Genomic DNA, 18,951 nt, shown 5'->3' with positions numbered 1-18,951 from the left:
CTATAATAGTACATGCTCCAAACATATCAGCCACTGTTATGATTTGAGTTTATGGTATATTATTTTGATAACTTTTAAAATATTCTTGATGGTTCATGATTCCAAGTGAAAAGTACTGAAATAAAACAAGTATACATTTTGGGGCAGGAACCAGGATTCTCAGACCTTGTATATGATTTAAAATTAAAAACGTCTTTTGCCCACCTCTCGTGCCAACAACATATGGGACACACCCTTCCCTTATTCCCCTACTCTTTCTATAATGATCAAGTACACTATAATTTTGCCAAGATGTCTCAAAGGGTAACAATGGCTACTGATCTATATCTTACAGTGGGAGGACATCTCCTAAAATATGAAGTCATACACATGACTCTACAGGAAATCTCAGCCTCTAGACCACTGCAGTTGTCCCAGAAAAGCTATACTCATTCTTTTGTTAGTAAACAAGTCTGATCATCCTAGGGCAGTAGTATAGCTCAAGGTTTGCTCCTCAGGGATGTAGTGCAATTTGCCACCCTCCAACATATCTGAATATGTTAACCTATTTAAATAGAAAGTTAAAATGACCTTTGCAGAAAAATCTGCAACTCAGGGTGGGCTGTGCTCCCAAAAGCCATGCTAGTTTCCCAGGACTGTGATCCCTTCCAATTCTTCAAGCTAAAGTCATTTCCCCATCCGTGATTAGAGTTTGGCCTGTGATTTCACATAGTTGTCTGATTTTAATTTCTGCTATCACCAAAACGTAAACCTACTTGTGTGCTGTATCATTTATCATTTTCCAAATATTTATAAATGTGTCAATGTCACTGAAAATGAGATGCCCATATGTCTAAGCAATACTTAAAATAATATTCTGGAAGACTGGAAGACAGCAGAATGAGATCTGGTGCCCTAGCCCTACATACTGTATTTTAAGTACTATAGCCTCAGCTGCATTCCTGTTCCTTAATATTGTGTTCAGAGTCCACAAAATTACTAAGGCTATTTTTATGTTTGTAACTACTCATATGCTGATAGTGGGTAAGTGGATTTCTCACAGCTGCATCTATCTGCATCAGTTCTTTTAATTTGCATCTCTTGAATGAGCAATGATGTTGAACTTTTTAAAATATATATTTATTTGCCATTTGTATTTATTTATCTGAGAAGTAGATATTCTCAAATGCGCAGTTTTAAATTGGGTGTTTAAATTTGGGGGGTCTGATGTTGTTTAATTATATGTAAGTACTAGATAGTTGTCCTTTGTCTGAGGGACAACCAGCTAAAATTGACACTCTGTGAGTTTTCTTTTCACTCTGTTGGTGTTTTCTTTTGCTATGCAAAAACTTTTTAATAAGATGAAATCCAAGTTGCTGATTCTTTGAAGTATTTCCTATGTGCTCTGGGTTTTATTTAGGATCTCTCAGCCTACACCCATGTCTTCAAGATTTCTACCTACTTTCTCTTCCAGTAGATTTAGAGTTTCTGTTGTATTATTTAGATCTTTGACCCATTTTGATTTTAGTTTAGTGCATGGTGAAATATATGGCTCTAGTTTTAATCTTCAGTATGTGGAAAGTCAGTTTTTTCAGCACCATTTATTAAAGGGGCTCTCTTTCTTCCAGTGAACATGTTTGGCACTTTGTTAATGATAAGGTGGCTAAGTATGTCTGTAGGTATTTCTGCATCTTCTAGTCTATTGATTGGCATTCAGTTCTGTTTTGTTTTTTTTAATTGTATCAGTACTATGCCAATTTTGTCACAGTAACTTTATAGTATAATTTCAGTCAGAGATTGTGAAACCCCTTGCCTTGCCTTGGTTACCCAGAATTCCTTTGCTATTCTAGGTTTCTTTGTATTCTAAATGAATTCTCTAACTCTGTGAGATATGCTTTTTGAATTTTGACTGGGATTGCACTACATTTGTATAACTATTTGGAAGTATGGCAATTTTCACTCTATTGGTTTTTCCTACCCATGAGCAAGGGATATCTATCCATTTTTAAATATCCTCTTCAATCTCCTTTTTCAGAGTACTACAATTTTCAGTATACAGGTCTTTTACTTCATTTATTAGATGGATTCCTAGGGACTTTATTTTATGTATGCTATTGTGAAATGTGTTAGTTCCATACTTTCTCTCTCAATGAGTTTGCTATTCATGTACAGGAAGGCTATTGTTTTTTTTGAGTGCTGATTTTTGTACTGGAAGTTTTTGAGTTCTTCTATATAAAGTGTCATGTCACCTACAAATAATGATAATTTAATTTATTTCTTTCCTATCCTAATTATTTTATTCTTTCTCTTGTCTAGTTGCTCTGGTTAATGTTTTCAGAACTATACTGAATAGGAATGATGACAGTGGGCATCTTTGTTCCTGACAAACTTTCAATTTTTGACCGTTTTGTATGATGTTAGCTGTTGATTTGTCATAGATGGTTTTTAACAGACTGAGGTAAAGTTCATGCACCCTAATTTTCTTTGAGTTTCTATCATGAATGCATGGTTGATTTTTAAAATGCTTTCTCTGCATCTATTAAGATGATCATATTGTTTTTGTTCTTGCCTCTGTAAATATGGTTTACTACATTTATTGATGTGCATATGTTGAACCATGCCTGTGATCCTAGGATCAATCCTCCTTGGTCATGGTGCATAATCTTCTTGATGATTTTTTGCATTTTATTTGTCAATATCTTATTGAGGATTTTGCATGTATGTTCATTAGGAAGATTGGCTTGTAGATCTCTTTTTTCACTGAGTAGCTCTCTGGTTTTTGTATCAGGGTAATACTTGCTTTCAGGAATGATTTTGGGAGTATTGCTTCCTTTTCAATTTCATTAAACAATTTCCACATTAGTGTCATTAAATCTTCTCTAAATTTCTTGTGGAATTTTACAGCGAATCTGTCAGGACCTGAACTTTTCTTTGTTGGTAAGTTTTTAATTACATTTTGAATTTTATTGACTGTTATTGGTTTATTTAAAATTTTTATACCTCTTTGCTTCAGTTTTATTACTTTATACGTATCTAGGAATCTGCCTATTTCTTCTAGTTTTCAATTTTATTGGAATAAAGTTCCTCAACATAAGTATGGATGATCTTCTGGGCTTTCCTAGAATCCTTTGTGATTTCCCTCTTTTTATTCCTAATTGCAGGGGCTGGAGATTTAGCTCGGCAGAACAGTGCCTGCCTGGCAAGCGCAAGGTCATGAGTTCAATTCCCGGTAGCAAAGAAAAACCAAAAAAAAAAAAAAAGAAAACAAAAAACCTATATGCCTAATTGCATGAATCTGAGTCTTTTCTTTCCTCTTTTTGATAAGGCTGCTAAAGGTATATCAATTCTATTCAGTCTTACAAAGAGCTAACACTTTGATTCATTCTTTGAATTGTTCTCTTAGTCTTAAATGCATTAATTTCTGCTCTTACCTTTATAATTTTCTCCTTTGTATGAACTTTCAGTTTGACTGGTTCTTTTCTCTTTCTAGAAATTTGAGGTTCAACATTAAGTTTTTTATCAGAGCTCATTATATTTTCCTGATGTGAGAATTCACTACTGTAAATTTCCCTCTTAATACTGCTGTCATTGCATCCCACAAGTTCTGGTATGTTGTATCATCATTACTAGTTGACTGTAGAAGGTGGCTAATTTCTTCTTTCATTTTTGTGTGACCTATTGTTGTTCAGGAGGGTATTATTTAATTACCATGCTTTTATGGAGTTTTTGTGGTTTCTTTTGCTGTTGATTTCCACTGTGAACAGATAATGTGCATTGGATAATTTCAATTCCTCTGCATTTACTTAAGCATGTTCTATGGCTGAGTATGTAGTCTACTTTGGAGAACATCCCTTGTAAAACTGAGAACTATGTGTACTGTGATGTTGTCGGGTGGAAAACTGTAGACATATACTAATTCTATTTATTTACAGGTTTGTTTTTTTTCTCAAGTTTCTTTGTTAATTTTTTTCTAGTTGATTTATCTATTCATGAAAGTGGGTCTCTAAATTTCCTCATTACAGTTGTGTTAGTGCTTATTTGATTTTTCAATTTTGCTAGTATTTTATGTAGTTGTGGACATCTGTATTTGTTGCATATATATTTATGATTGTTATCTCTTCTTCTAGGAATTTTCCCTTAACAAGTATGTAGTGGCCTTCTCTGTCTTTTTAAAAATCAGTCTTAGCTTTAAGTTCACATTGTCTGCAAGTAGAATACACTTACTTTTTTCCAGGTTTCTCTCACATTGATTATTTTTTCCCATCCTTTTATTTTCAATAAAAATTTCTTTTTGAGTTAAATGTTTTTTCGTGAATGCAGCATATTGTTGAATCTTGTTTCTTGATCCATTCTGCCAGTCTGTTTCTTTTGATTGGTGAATTCAGATAATTTACGTTGATGGTTATAACTGGTAGATATTGGTTTAATTTTCTAACATTATTTTCATGTTGCTGGTACTTGTCTTTCCCCTTTAATTGCTGTCCATGCCTAGTGGCTACATTTTGATGGTGTTCTTAGAATTGTGATCTTTCTTAAATATACTGCAGAACATTTTAGAGGGTTGGTTTGGTAATCATTAATTTCTTCTGTCATTCTTTGTTATGGAATTATCTTATTTCTCCATTGATTTTGCAAGATCATTTTGCACTGTGCATCTGTCTGTAGAGGTTGTTTTCTTTTAGGGCTAAAACTACCTCACTCTAAGCTTTCCTTGATTGTAGGGTTTTTATTGAAAAATCTGCTGTAATTCTGATGGGCTTTCCTTTATAGGTGATTTGTTTCTTTTTTTCTAACAAATTTTAATCTTTTTTCTTATGTTGAGTTTATAGAACCTTGATTATTATATCCCTTGGTATAGATTTATTTTGGTCTTGGCTATTTGGAGTTCTATATCCTTCACTTATTTGTGTGTCAAGTTCTGTATCAAGGTTTGGGAATTTTTCTACCATTACTTTTGTGAAGAGGAATTTTATGGCATTTATGCTATCTCTGGCTTTCCCATTGACTCTGATTAATCTAATGTTGTTCTTTGCTTCATCTTGCAGCTGTTGAATTGATTTTTCATGGCCCTTTGCCATTTTTAAGATATTTCTCTTTTATTGGATGCCAGCTGCAATCCTGTCTTCTAGATCTGATATTCTATTCTCCCCTTTCAATCTATTGTACATTCTTACTATGGATTTTTTTTTATTTTAAAGAGAAAAAAATAACAAAATAACAATAACAAAGACAAAGAAACAACACAAAAGCAATAAAAATAATGCAAAATTTTGAAACAAGATGGTAGGAATTAACAATGGTTGTTATATTACTAATTTTTAATTACTTTTTAATTTTTTGATCAGTCTTGCATTTTTCCAATCTTGCATTTTTATATCTGGTAATCTGAACAATTTCATTAAAACTATGGAATTTTTTTTTTATCTTTTGGATATCTGTTTAGATTCATTTCGTGGATTTCATTACTTTCCTATGTTGCACACTCCTGGTTTCCTAAGGTCCTCTGTTTTTTCATCTCTGTTTACTTTGTCTTTTATTTTGATCATGATTCTTTTTATAACACGAGATATTAGTTTTTCTATAACCCCTTCCATTTGTTATTTCCCTTCTGCGCTTTCATTTCAGAAAGTTCCTTTGGGTATCTTCCAATTTCCTCTATCTCATTGTGGTCTGTGTTTTCCCTGGTTGGGATGGAGCTGTGGGGTTGCATCTTGCTTCTGCACTTTGTGATTTTCTACTTTTTATTTATTTTATTTTCTGTGTTGATGCTTATAGATTTCTTTTGGTATATAACTTTATCATTAGTATAGAGGTATCCCTAAGAAATGTTTGTTTGTTTCTCAGAGATATGTTCTAAGCGCTGGTGGTTCTTGGTTTTTGTGTCTATCACCAGAACCTACCTTCCAAATTTGATAAGGATGAGAAGTTGCTATTTGCTTCAACACTCAGTTCTTTGATACAGGACTATGGTGATGGATATGATGCCAAAGAATTACAGTATTGTCATACAAGGAAGAAAAACTAATTATAACAGGTATGACATCCTGCCTAAAGTAGTACAGTTGCCATTAACAATAGCATCAATTATAGCATAGGTACTCATAATCTGTGATAAGTATTAACTTGATACATTTAAACATAGGAGCAAATTCTATAGTAATATAACCAAATTCAATGTACAGCAGGAATTTGTATGGAATGAGTTTCCTCTTAGTAGAATGATTTTACTCTGTGTGTGTGGAAGGGTTAAGAGTGACAGGGGACAAAAGAGAGATGAATGAGGACAAATATACTAAAAGCATGGCTGGGGCGCAAAGGATGATCACCCAAGTTTTGGAAATTGGAAAAGAGAATGAATGAAAGAGAAAGCAAAAGAATATTGAAGGAAACCAAAGAGAAGAGACAATGTTTACTTATGTGGAAATGTCATAAAATCAAGAGAGATATTTAAAGAAGGAGAGAAAGACAATTAATAGAAGAAAACAAAATGAAAGGTAAGATACTTTAATAGTGAAAAAAATCTAACCAGGCAGAAAAAGGAAAACCAATCAAACAAATAAAGAAAAAGAAAATAATATAATTCCTCTGGTGTCTACAGTTCTGTGGTAACGTCTAAGTCAGATCGCAGACATGTGTTATGTAATCCTACCAAGTTTGTTGCATGATTAGTCCTGGGTGGGGGGCTGCTCTTGGCCTCTGGTATACGAGTTGGGATTGATCTTAAACTGACAGTATTCTATATGTCCACTTCTCCTTGCTTTGATTTTCTTTACAGTACTCTCCTAGCTGTTGTGGCACCCTTGGGTAGGGAAATCCCAGCATTGCTCCCTGACTTATGTACAGTTGGATCCTTCCAGATCTTGTATGGTCTCCTCTGCTACACACCAGTAACTCCTCTTACATTCTGGTCATTGAGTGGGTGGGGAGTATTTCCCTGGTTCTGCTGCTGGCCAAGGCCGCCTGTCTGCTTATGCTGCTGGGCCAAGGCCCCTCTGCTGGTCACAGACCAGGGGGGATGTTTCCAGTCCTTTGTACTTACCGGCTAAGGCTGCTTTTGCTGGGCACCAGAGCAAAGTCTAGGTAGTCCCAGATTCTCCCTCCCAGCAGAAGTTTTTCTATTCTGTTTCCCACTTACTGGAAGTCTAATGTGACTGAATGGATCTTCCCTTATTCCACAGCAGGACATTGATAGTGAAGCCACCTGTGATTTCTCAGCTGCTCGAGGTCACCATGAACCCTCTGAAATGAAATGACAGCCCTACCCACCTGCTCCTGTTCTCCATGTCTGTGTGTTAGAGGACAATGCTGGTTCAACTTGCTCACCAAAAGCTAGCTCAGCATTCCCCTTCAGTAAGCAGTGCCTCGTGTTCTCACCAAAGCTTCAAATTTTCCCCACTGCTGGACTACTGGTCCTGCCTGTGCTGTGCATGACAGGCTTCTGGTTTGAGTATATTTTCACTCCAAAGTTTGTTAATTAGAAGCCCCAGCTAATTTCACGTGTTTATATTTTAGTTGCTTTTATGGAAATATACATTTTAAGTTGTCATACTTCACTTTCAAAAAACATGGTACTTCTCACATAACTGGAAAAGCCTTAGGATAGAGTACTTTAATTTATTCTTAAAATACTTTTGCAATTATTTTTATATTTTTCACTTCCACGCACTTGAAACAAACCACAAATAATAATAATGATAATAATAATTATCATTATTATTATTTTATTGCTTTAACTTATTGTACATTTTAATAATAGTCTTAGGGTTTTAGTAAAATTGTAGTTTCATGGAAAAAAAGGAGAAATAGACTTCCCATTACTCCTTCGGGACCATAGGAATAATCTCCTCCATTATTAATACCTCACATTAGAGTGGTGCATTTATAATAATCAGTGAACCTATACTGACTCATGTTTACCCAGTTCCATCATTTACACAAGGATTCGTGCTTCGTGTTTTCACCAATGTGAAATCACACGCATTGCCAGTATATCATACAGAAGAGTTTCAGTGCCCAAAAAGCTTTGCGCTCTACCTATTCATGCTCCCTACCCTACTGTACTCTGGCAACTACTGATCTTCTTCTACTCTGTAGTTTTGCCCTTTCTGTAATGTCATACATAATACATACTGTATTTATTTCTTGAAGATTGACTTCTTGCCCTGTTTTTCACATGTTATTCCATTGGTATTATTTCAAAAGTCATTTTCTGTTTCCTTTATTTTAGGGGGTCTAAAATTTTAAGTTCCTTGTATTTTCCAAATGGTACTTGTGTGTCTGAGGAATAACTGGCCACGTTTTTTTTTTTTCTCAAATTGTGCATTGTCTCATTAACTCTATTGATTGTTTATTTTACTGTGTAGAAGCTTTTAAATTTGATATGATTTCTTTTATTGACTATTGGTATTATTTCCTTTGCCTCTGAGATTGTTACCCAAAATAAAATATTCAATCAAAAAATGAGCAACTAAAGTGAGTTGATACTTTGTAGAAGTACAAATAACCAATAAATGCATGAAAAATGTTCAACACTGCGGGACACTAGGGAGATTCAAATTTAAACAACACTGAGGTAGCATCTGATTCTAAAAGAATGCCCAGCATCAAGAAATCAAATAATAACAAATGCTGGAGGCTTCACAGGAAAAGAAACTCCTCTATACAAAGACAGAATATGAACTGTGACAAATGCTATGGAAATCAAATTGGAGAATTCTAAAAAATCTTAAAGTAGAAATTCCATATGATCCAGCTATTTCCTTTCTAGGTATCCTTCTAAAGGGTCAAGGTCACCCTATAACATTATAGCAGCACAATTTAGGACAATTTAAAATAGCTAAATTTTGTGAATGACCTAAAATGAGAAGAAGAATAGATAGACAAAATGTAGCATTTATACACCATGGAGTACCACTCTACCAGAAGGAAAGATAAGCTTAAGGCATTTGAAAGTAGGTGGACACATCTTCAGACCATAATATGCAATGAAGCAAATCAGACCAAAGTTTAAATATTGCATGTTTCCTCTTATACGAGAAACCCAGAAATATAAAGAGAAAAATACAAGATCGCTAGTAGGAAGATATGAGAGAATTTTCCAAATGGGAGGGGGAGCAAGTGATGGAGTGGGAAGCAGGGATGAAAAATTTAAAAAGCAGAAATACATCTTTTACAGATGGGAAAGTGAGCAAGAGTTAGAAGGCATATGGAGGGATAGTGGAAAAGAGAGTTAAGATGTTTTATCTACATGTAGCATCTCCCCATGATAAATGTCATCATTAGGTACTGTAAATATGAAGTCATAAAAATAAAGAAATAATTTGATAAAAAAAATCCATTCCCAAATCCAGAGGCATTTAGATTTTTCTTTTATTATTTTTAGGTATTCTATAACTTTGCGTCTTATACTGAGGTTTATAATTAATTTTAAGTTAAACAGTGAAATATATAAATGCTATTATCTAGATTCTGGTTTGTTTTGCTTTTTTTTTCCTTTGGTTTGTTTGCTTGTCTGGCTTGTGATGTACTTCTAACACCATCATTTGAAATGGCTATATTTTCTTCATTGTATTACCTTCCGCTATTTTAAATTTGCCTCCAGAAAGAGGCTTTCATAGCTCTGGTGAAGAAAACCATCACACAGAGTAATGATGCTGCGTAGCATACTGGATCCCCGAAGTTGGGGAGGGATAGCTAAAGAGTAACAGTTTAGTACTTGAGAATCATCGGAACATGAAAATGTATATTTGGGAAGAAGTTTCAGTGAGAGAATGACGTGGCTTCAAAAACCAAATTTCTGTGCTTATTTTGTCCAGTATTTGTAAACATGTACAGTAACACCTCGGATCATGAACCGTTCATGAACAATTCATTTCAAAAGCACAAGGAGGCAGTAAAATGTTGCTTCTGTCCACAAACTCCACATCAGATAGCAAACACAATCCTGGTCATCTTCCCTGCACAAGCAGGAACACAGCCATCTTCCCCAGAATTGTGTAGATACCGCTATATTTCCCTATATACCATATCTAAATTACCAGTTTATGATACACTGCATGTGTTTTAGAAACTATTAATAATTACATAGAATTCTGTTTTGTATTTTCTGGTATATTTCTACATATTGATACCCATGAGTTCTTACTGACAATATCAGTTCTAATCCCAAAGGTTTTCTTTTCCCTTTTGCTATTTCTAACTCTCTTCTCTACATGGTAAAAAGCTGGTGACTACCCTTAATATAGTCATCTATTTGCTTCATCCTTCTGAATGGATTCATCCCCTTTCCTTCTTACAGTGCTTTCACAGTCCACCAAGGTGCTTCCATCTTGTGTGAAAGTTTCCGTGTTGCCCGCATTGTGGCATTGGCATTCCATGCAAGGCCACCTCTCTACCCAGCCACTTTCCTTCATTTGATGAAGCACTGACCTTTCACATGCCACATTCTTTCTTTATGTATATTCACTTTGTTCCTGATCTCTGCTATCCCTTTTCTCTGCCTCTACTTTTGTATATTTTCCTCACTCATTCAGATTTTGAACTACTTTCCTAGTTTGCTTTCTTTAGTGGATAATTTCTTCAATATGTTTAGGCTCTATCACAAATTCATTAAGACATGTTCTCGCATAGATAACTTCTTGCCTCTTCACAGACTTGAAAATTGCTGCCCTGGGCTATCTCTCCTTGTGGAAGTGCTTTACACAGTTTGGGCTCCAACAGCCTGTCTTAGTACCACTGTATATGAGGACCTCCCCTACCATGCCTGGGCTTGCTCTTTGAACAAAGTTTGTCTTCCCTGACTCTTATTTTGAAATTGGATTGATGCTGTGGTGATGTTGGAGCGTAGGACTTTTAAGAGGTTATGGGTAATTATTTCATTTATGGATTAATGAATTATAACAAGAATGGCTATTTCCTCAAAAGTGAGCTGTCTCTGGTGTGCTTGCTCTGTCCGCCCTGTAATGCTCTCTATCATGTGGTGATGCTGCAAGATTTACATCAGATGCCACTGTATTCATGATCATTCCAGTCTATGAGCTAAATAAAATTATGTACTCTTCAAGGTGCACAATTCCAGATATTTTATTATAGCAACAAAATACAGGTTATGGCAGGATCTGACAGGCTCTGATGCTTCCTGTCTTAACACACTACTGTAAGTATCTCTTTTTTCCTTCAAATTTTGAATTTTCATGACAGGACACCTTAAAATTTTGTCATTTCATTGCAGCCCACCAGTCTGAATTGGCATATGTCATCCAACCTGCCATACCACAAGGAGCCTTTTCACATGTAATGCTGTTACGCTCTTAAACTCCTATGTCTCACACTCCATCACTAGTAATTTTGTACCACTTTCGCTTGTCTTCCCCTGGTACACTATATACTTGCCCACTTTAGGCTGTTTTAACTCTGCTGAGGCTCCTGTATGCATGCACCACCTACTTTTTTAACTTCTTTCAGCACTGCCAAACTGTGCCGTGGTGTCCAAACATTTGCATAGGCTGTCTAGCCTACTTGAATTCAGACAGGTCTCAATAGAGGGAATTTTTTCAGACTGTAACTCCCCATGCAAGGAGGTAACCTTGTAGGCATCCTCTTCACTCCATGGGTGTTCCAAACCCTGATGTCAGGCTGATTACACTTTGTGACCTCATTTAGCTTTGACATCTCATGCCCCGAAGCTCATGTCTTAGTCACTACACTTGGATTCTCACACCCCAGGTCAGATCATCCTTAGGGATCATAGTCTAGCTTCAGTTAATTAAGTTATTTTTGAATGACAGGAATGGAAAAAGTGGAAAAACAGTGAAGAAAATATGAAAAAAGAGGAAAATCGTAACAATATTTGATTACACATGTGACCTTGGCAAAGTAGGTAGAACCTGATGAAAAAGTCAGTTCTGGGTCACTGTGTATTTATTCCTATTCTATTTCCAAATTCAAAATTGTTAACAGTATAATACATTTTACAATAAGAAGACATAATATTTACCAGGAAAGAAAATGTGTATGACTATTAAGAGTTTATTTCCATTATTTAACTAAAACTGACTTGCTCTTGTCAGCAAATACAGATGTTTAATATTTTCAGTAGATTAAATAAATACATAGCTATTTAAAGTAGGAGATCATTACATTCCCACATGCATCTGTAATATAGAAAATATATAACAAAATTTCCATACATTAAATTACAATTCAAATGATGACTCATACTTGGGTGAATCTATTAATTCAAACTTGCCTTTTTAGAGACAGATGAAAAGTCACTTGTAAATATTTTCCATTCTAAGGACAACAAAACTAATAAAAATTTTAAAATTTTGTGAATCCACACTTGTGGAAATACTGTAAACTATTTTGTAAAGAATATAAAATAACATTCTAAGTAGTAAGGTAAATAAAATTTTGAATAGTGCTGCAATAAACGTGGAGATTCAGGTCTTCATTCAACAAGCAGATTGCATTTAATTTACCATATATCAAATAGTGTAATTGCTGGATCATACAGTGGTTCTGTGTTTCTGTTTTTGAGAAACTTCCATACAGTTTCCATAATGGCTGCACTGGTTGGCATTTTCATCAACAATATATGAGGTACACTTTCTCCACAACCTGTCCACATTTGTTATTTGTGTCTAAATGGAGTGAGGCTAGAATATACAGTCAATCTAAATATACATGAACAAACAAAGAAAATGTGATATATTTACACATCAGCACACTATGCAAACATAAAATTTTGAATGTTGTTATTTGCTACAGGATGTATGGACTTGAATGACATTTTGTTAAGTCAGTTTCAGGAACGTGAAGGCAAATACCACACAGTGCCACTTATACATAGAATTAAAGAAGAGTTGATCTTATAGAAGCTGAGAGTAGAATGGTAATTACCAGAGCTGGCAAGAAAAAAGAAAGAGGAGGTAGGGAGATGTTGGTTGACGAGAAAGATGTTAAGGTTAAAAGTAATAGTTAAAATGATATTCAGTGTTCTATGGAATAATGGTAAACTGCATGTATATTTCAAGATGGTCAAAAGACAAGATTTGGAATGTTAAAGAAATCAGAAATGTTAAGGTACAAGAAAAAGAAATACATAAACATTTCAATCAACAGATCACATGCCTAGGAATCTATCTCATAAAAGTAAAATCATCAATTAAAATAATACTCAGTGTCTAGCTCAGTGCATGGAGTTGGAGGTATAGCTTAGCATCAGGGTAAGGGAGAGAAGAGAAAGAAACAAAAGAAAAAGCAAAACAAAAGAAATGAAAAAAATGCAATTTTGCATAATTTTGCACTAGAGATACCTTACACATCATGTACATATAGAAGAAAACATATTTTCTGTATGTAGAGTGGAATTGCTTAGTATAAGCTAGTTATTTGAATCAATCTATGTTTCCTTTTTTTCAAAACCTTCCAGGAGAGCTCTTCACTTTGCAGTAGAGAATTACTTTGTCTGTATCAAAGTTTAGAGCTTCCTAACCTTAATGAGGCACTAAACAGAGGAATAGTAACTTTTCCATTTGTTTTAAGAAGTGATAGTTTCATCATTAACCTCAGAAACATTTAATTATATTAGAGTTCAGTACTGGATGATTCTACAGTGACAGTTTATAAGGCGTCCATTCAGGAAGAACTTGGACTTAGTGTGGAATGAAGTAGTTCATATTCATTAGCTGTAGTTCAGTGGGTACAGATAATAAAATTGTTAGCAGATTTTGTTCCCACAAGCATAGCCTGGTCTCCATAGGATGTACCCAAACTCAAAGGTCATTATAAAAGTGGAAATAAATTTACCAGACATTATTTTATGAATCATACTTGAACAGCAAAGCTGCAACTGTAATGTAGATGTAGCTTATGCAAAAATCCAGCATTTTTCTAATAAACTGCTCATTTTCTAACAAATTTACACATTCAACTTTAACTTTCAATTCAATTTAAAGAAAGCTTTCTTGTTAGAGATACTGGAGATTTAAAAAGATTCATACTATATTCAGCATACTTTCTTTAAAAATTTCAAACACATTCCATATCAGTGAAGTCTGATTCTTCACATTGACATTATAATGCATTGATCTAATCAATAAAAAGAAATGCAGTGGAAGATTTATAAATCCGTACCAATATCGACTCTCATCCATTATTATATGTTTGGGCCATCCAGTTGCCCAAATTGAGTAAGCAAGTCAAGTTAATTCCAACAGATAGATACTGCCTGACTGACAGCTACATTTCTTCAAAAAGATTAATCTTTAGAATATACTGAATCAATGCTTCAACATGTATAGGGAATTTATGCTCATTATGTCATGTAGCAGACATTCTTGAATTCTTCTAGCAAGAACCCTGCTCTTACTTAAACACAAATCTATATTTGAAATACTTAATCTAAAACAGACATTATTCCCTTTGCTCTTGACAAGCTTTCAACTGCTGAATACCTAATTCACCTGTGAGATGACTATATACTCTTTTAAAATGTCATACTGTCTTTCTTTGTCTGTGAAATGATTTAAAGTCCCTTCAGTTCTTTCTTTTTATTTGAATTAGTTCCATTTTATATATCTGATATTGAACAAAGCACTTAAGAAAATGCCCTACCCTTATTTCCTCCAGCCAACAAATTGTAGTATTTGTCATACACAATTATAAATCCTTTAAAAGTGTAGTCACTTTTTTTAGGGTCTAGTAGAAGTATTATTTGGTCAAATCTAGCAAAGAACCTATACTCACTTTTCAAACATTAATTGGAAGGTTACAAATTTTAAAATATTATTTTTAATTTATGGTTAAGTGTAAGGAACTAAAAATACAAGTGACATAGATGAGTAGATAATTAATATTTGGTCTGGTAGTTACACGAATCATGAATCAATATGTTAGCTTTTGTAAACCCTTAAAAATGATTTATGTGAGTAATTTGTTCATTTCCCTACTGTATATTCATCTTAGATTCAATATACTAATCTGAAATAATAATAAAATAGATATGTAGTTGGAAAGAGAACTATTAAGGTCAAGCCTCATATACTGAAGATACTCAAAATTTTCCTTGCTAGCTTTTTCCCTTTTTAAGATGTTTATTTGTGCTGAACCTTAAATAAAAAACCTGTGAGAATAAAATAAAATCCAATTTTATAGGACCGGAAGACCATGGAATTCCATTTATCATTAAATAGTCTCTCCCATTTAGATTTCTTTTGAAAATTTCATTCCCAGGGAGGACCTTTGTGCAAATGCATCAGCAAATGTAACATTATTCAATTTTTCTTGCATGAGCATTATTCTTACCAGACATCAGTTGAAATCAGTTGTCAATCTTCCAGACAGAATGAGAAGTAATTCTTTCTCTGCAGAATGTCTTGACACAATTATTGTAGTGTCAATGAAAGCTATCTCCTGGAGGATGTGCTTTGTAAATACTTTCAAGGTGTAATTCTTTTAAAACCCTTTATTGATTCACATGAATTCAAATATGAAGTTTTTATAACTATACTTATTTAAAAGGAAAAACTCACATTTCTAAAAATTGTGATCAAATTGAGTATTTTATTTTATTTTATTTTATTTATTTTTTTATTTTTTTGGTTTTTTCTCCGGTACCAGGAACTGAACTCACGACCTTGTGCTTGCCAGGCAGGCACTTTGCCGCTGAGCTAAATCCCCAGTCCCTAAAATTGAGTATTTTAAATATGGGATTTTATAAACATTTAACTAAAATATAAATAGTGTGTTGAAATAAATTATCAATTCAATTAGCATATCAACTCTTTCACAATTGATACTAAATATAGTTTAGGGCCGAACTATAACAAGGAAAAGCACACTTGTGTTTGGAGGCTAAATAAATGCAATTTATATGGCACACAAATATTAATTGTATATTTAAATTAATAATATAGGAAAATATGTGCTTAGAAGATATGATCTTCAATTTCTTTGGTTATTCTTTCTATTAGGTCTCTATTGCCAGTAAAAAAGACCATTTCATCTCCATCTATTTTCGGAAAACTATAAAAGCTATGAAAACCTCCAAATTAGAGTATCGGAGAATATGCACACATCTCAGTTGCTCAGTTTATCTGTTACTGAATGATTGGCAACAAAAACTGGCCATTGAAATGATGGAGAACGTAAAAGTGTGTGACAATTAATATGCTGAAAGAAAGGAAATCTAGTGAACTGACAAGCTATAGAAAAGAAAAAGGACAATGTTTGATATTAAATATAGAGGCACCGCCTTATTCTGTCAAATTGACTACAATAGGTACGTGAGTAGTTTTTAGTGAAACCAAGATGATTTCATGATCTAATTCAGATTTTTCCATTTAGACCACTTTTCCCTGTTGCTTCATTTCGAAAGGAGTATTGTTCATTGCCTTTGATCTTCCTTTCTAGTCTGTTCTTCCCTAATTTCATCTCCGCTGTTCAATTTTCTGACTCTCCTGTTTTCCTCTTTGGAAAAGACTAACATGGAGAGATAAGAGAGAAGAATTTTTTCATTCTCATTATACTAACAATAATATAATATGGTCACTCACTTCAAAGCTTCAAAAACACAAAAATAATAATTATTTATTTTTGAGAAAGCAGTATGTCAGTTTTAAATATATACTTAGATAACAGCAACTGAGCCAGAAAACAAGTTTTACACAATAATATTCAGCTACAACATAATTTGTATGAAGTGAAACTTTTTGGTCAATTGAAAGAATCTAATTATTATCACTGTCAAATGGTAATCATGAGCTATCAAGCAAAAAGAGATTTATGAGTAATTCCATGATACTACATTGTGTAGATCTCAGGCTAAAATGTAAACATGATGTGAGCTGATCTGAATAAACCAATCACATTCCTTCTTTCTTATTTTTCTTGAATAGAAAATAAGAATATTCATGCTGTGTTTTCTACATGACCATCTTGTTATGGTGCTACGTAAACAGTTGCTTCTGCAGAAAATACAAAGTGGAGCCAGCTTTAGGCTACTAAGTTAATGAAATAAAAAAAAAAACTCTCATTTTTTTCTTCCAGAAATATCTCTCTGTATGGCAAAAATATACATAGAAGCATATTTGTGCCTACAAATATGTGAAGAATATTTTAATTTTTTTATTTTTTGTCTCTTTGAGACAGGGTCTTGCCATGCAATTCAGGCTGGTCTTGAGCTCACTTTGTAGTCCAGGCTGGCCTGGAGCTCGCAAGGGTCCTCCTGTCTCAGCCTCCTGAGAGTGCTGGGATTACAGGCATGCGCTATCATGCCCGTCTGTGAAAGACATTTTTAAACAAGACCTTGAATCCTTTCATAAATAACTGTTAATACTGAATTCACCCTGTCTCCTATCGCAACACACAGATTTGTTTTATAGCCTTGTAGCATTTTTCTGACTTGATTGATTTCTGTGTTGCCTACTAGACTATCTGCTCCTTGAAATTTGAAAGGAAATCTCTTTAGTTTTATGTTTGGATATAGCAGATGACAGAGAGAATATAAGACATTAGTGGAAAGAAACAACACATAGAAAGAAACAAACACGTATTCAGAATAAATAATACCTAATGCCAAGCATTGTGAATTCATTCAAAATGAAGGTAAAAAGAAAATTAGAATATTAATGAGATGCCATTTATTATCATGTAGATATATGTGGCTTAAAAACTTTGATGGAGCCCAGAGCTTGCAGATATATGTACTCTAATTAACTTAATTATAAATAATTGCATTTTACAGTAAATTTAAATTGAGGTGTAAGTCATTATTTGATCAGTATTAGGTCAGTGATAAACTTATCTTCAAATACCAACAAAGAGATTTTTGAATATTAATTTGAAGAGAATATTAATTTCTTAAGACATGTAAAAGGCCGAAAAACTTGAAACTCAGCTATCTAAATAGGATCACCCTACCCTTATCATCTAGATAAGATTAACTTGATAATCATGTGAGGACCTGGGGAAAAATGTCTTCTCCAAAACTTTTACATGTGATCTATGAGCAAATAACTCTCTGGCTTCTTTGATTTAATTCTTTCACTTTCTCTGCTTTTTGCTCGTTGTCCCTGCCATAACAATTGTGAATAATAAGCAGTAGCAAGGGAAATATTACTCAAGACAAGGGAATTCCTGGAATTTTCCCTTTCTCTAATCTAAATCAAGGAAATATAAATATAAAAACTATCTGCAAGATTTTTATGATTTGTCAACGATGAAGGATGTGTTGTGAGGATGAGCCATTCTATATGATTTATCAAATACCTCTTCTCTGAGTTGTTATAGGCTCTTGTCCTTTGGGCTTCTCTTTGTGTATTTTTGTTTTTGCAAAGATGTTCTAAATATGTTCTTATTTTTTGATCTCTATCAATCTCAGTTGTAGGCCAGTTTAAATAATTCTAATAGGTCCTATAATTATTTGGTAACAAGAAAAAAATTCTAATAAAGTTGTTATCTGGTAGTATAGAAGCTAGAAATATTTTTAAACATGGCCTCCCCCTTAATGATTCAAATAAATTATCATGTGGTAGAACTATGTGTCTGAGATTTGTCAGACCTGTAATCTCATTTCAGATCTTTACTAGCAGTTGATTTGAAAAAGTTGTGATAGGCAAAATAATGAATCCTGAAATATGCTCATGTAGTAGTCCCTGGACCTGTGAATATGTTACTGTATGTGAAAAAAGGGACTTTGTACTTGTGATTAAGATGAGGATCTTAAAACAGTAAGATACTTCTATGAACTCAAACATATTCTTAAGAGAACTTTCTTGTCTGAAGGCAGAGTCAGAGAACACTTGGCTGCAGAATGACCTGAGATAAGTGATATTGTTGATTTTGAAAATAGAAAAGATGGCCACATAGTTATTCTACTGTCTTCTATTTCTTTGCTAAAAGAAACTGTCAGTGAGTCCTTGATTGATCAGTATTGCATGTCTCTATTTGTTTTCATGAGAAACCACTTTG

Source organism: Chinchilla lanigera, unplaced genomic scaffold, assembly GCF_000276665.1.
Source record: "Chinchilla lanigera isolate Chin_1 unplaced genomic scaffold, ChiLan1.0 scaffold00018, whole genome shotgun sequence".
In the NCBI taxonomy this organism is placed as follows: Eukaryota; Metazoa; Chordata; class Mammalia; order Rodentia; family Chinchillidae; genus Chinchilla; species Chinchilla lanigera.
Note: the sequence above shows the minus strand (reverse complement) of the source record.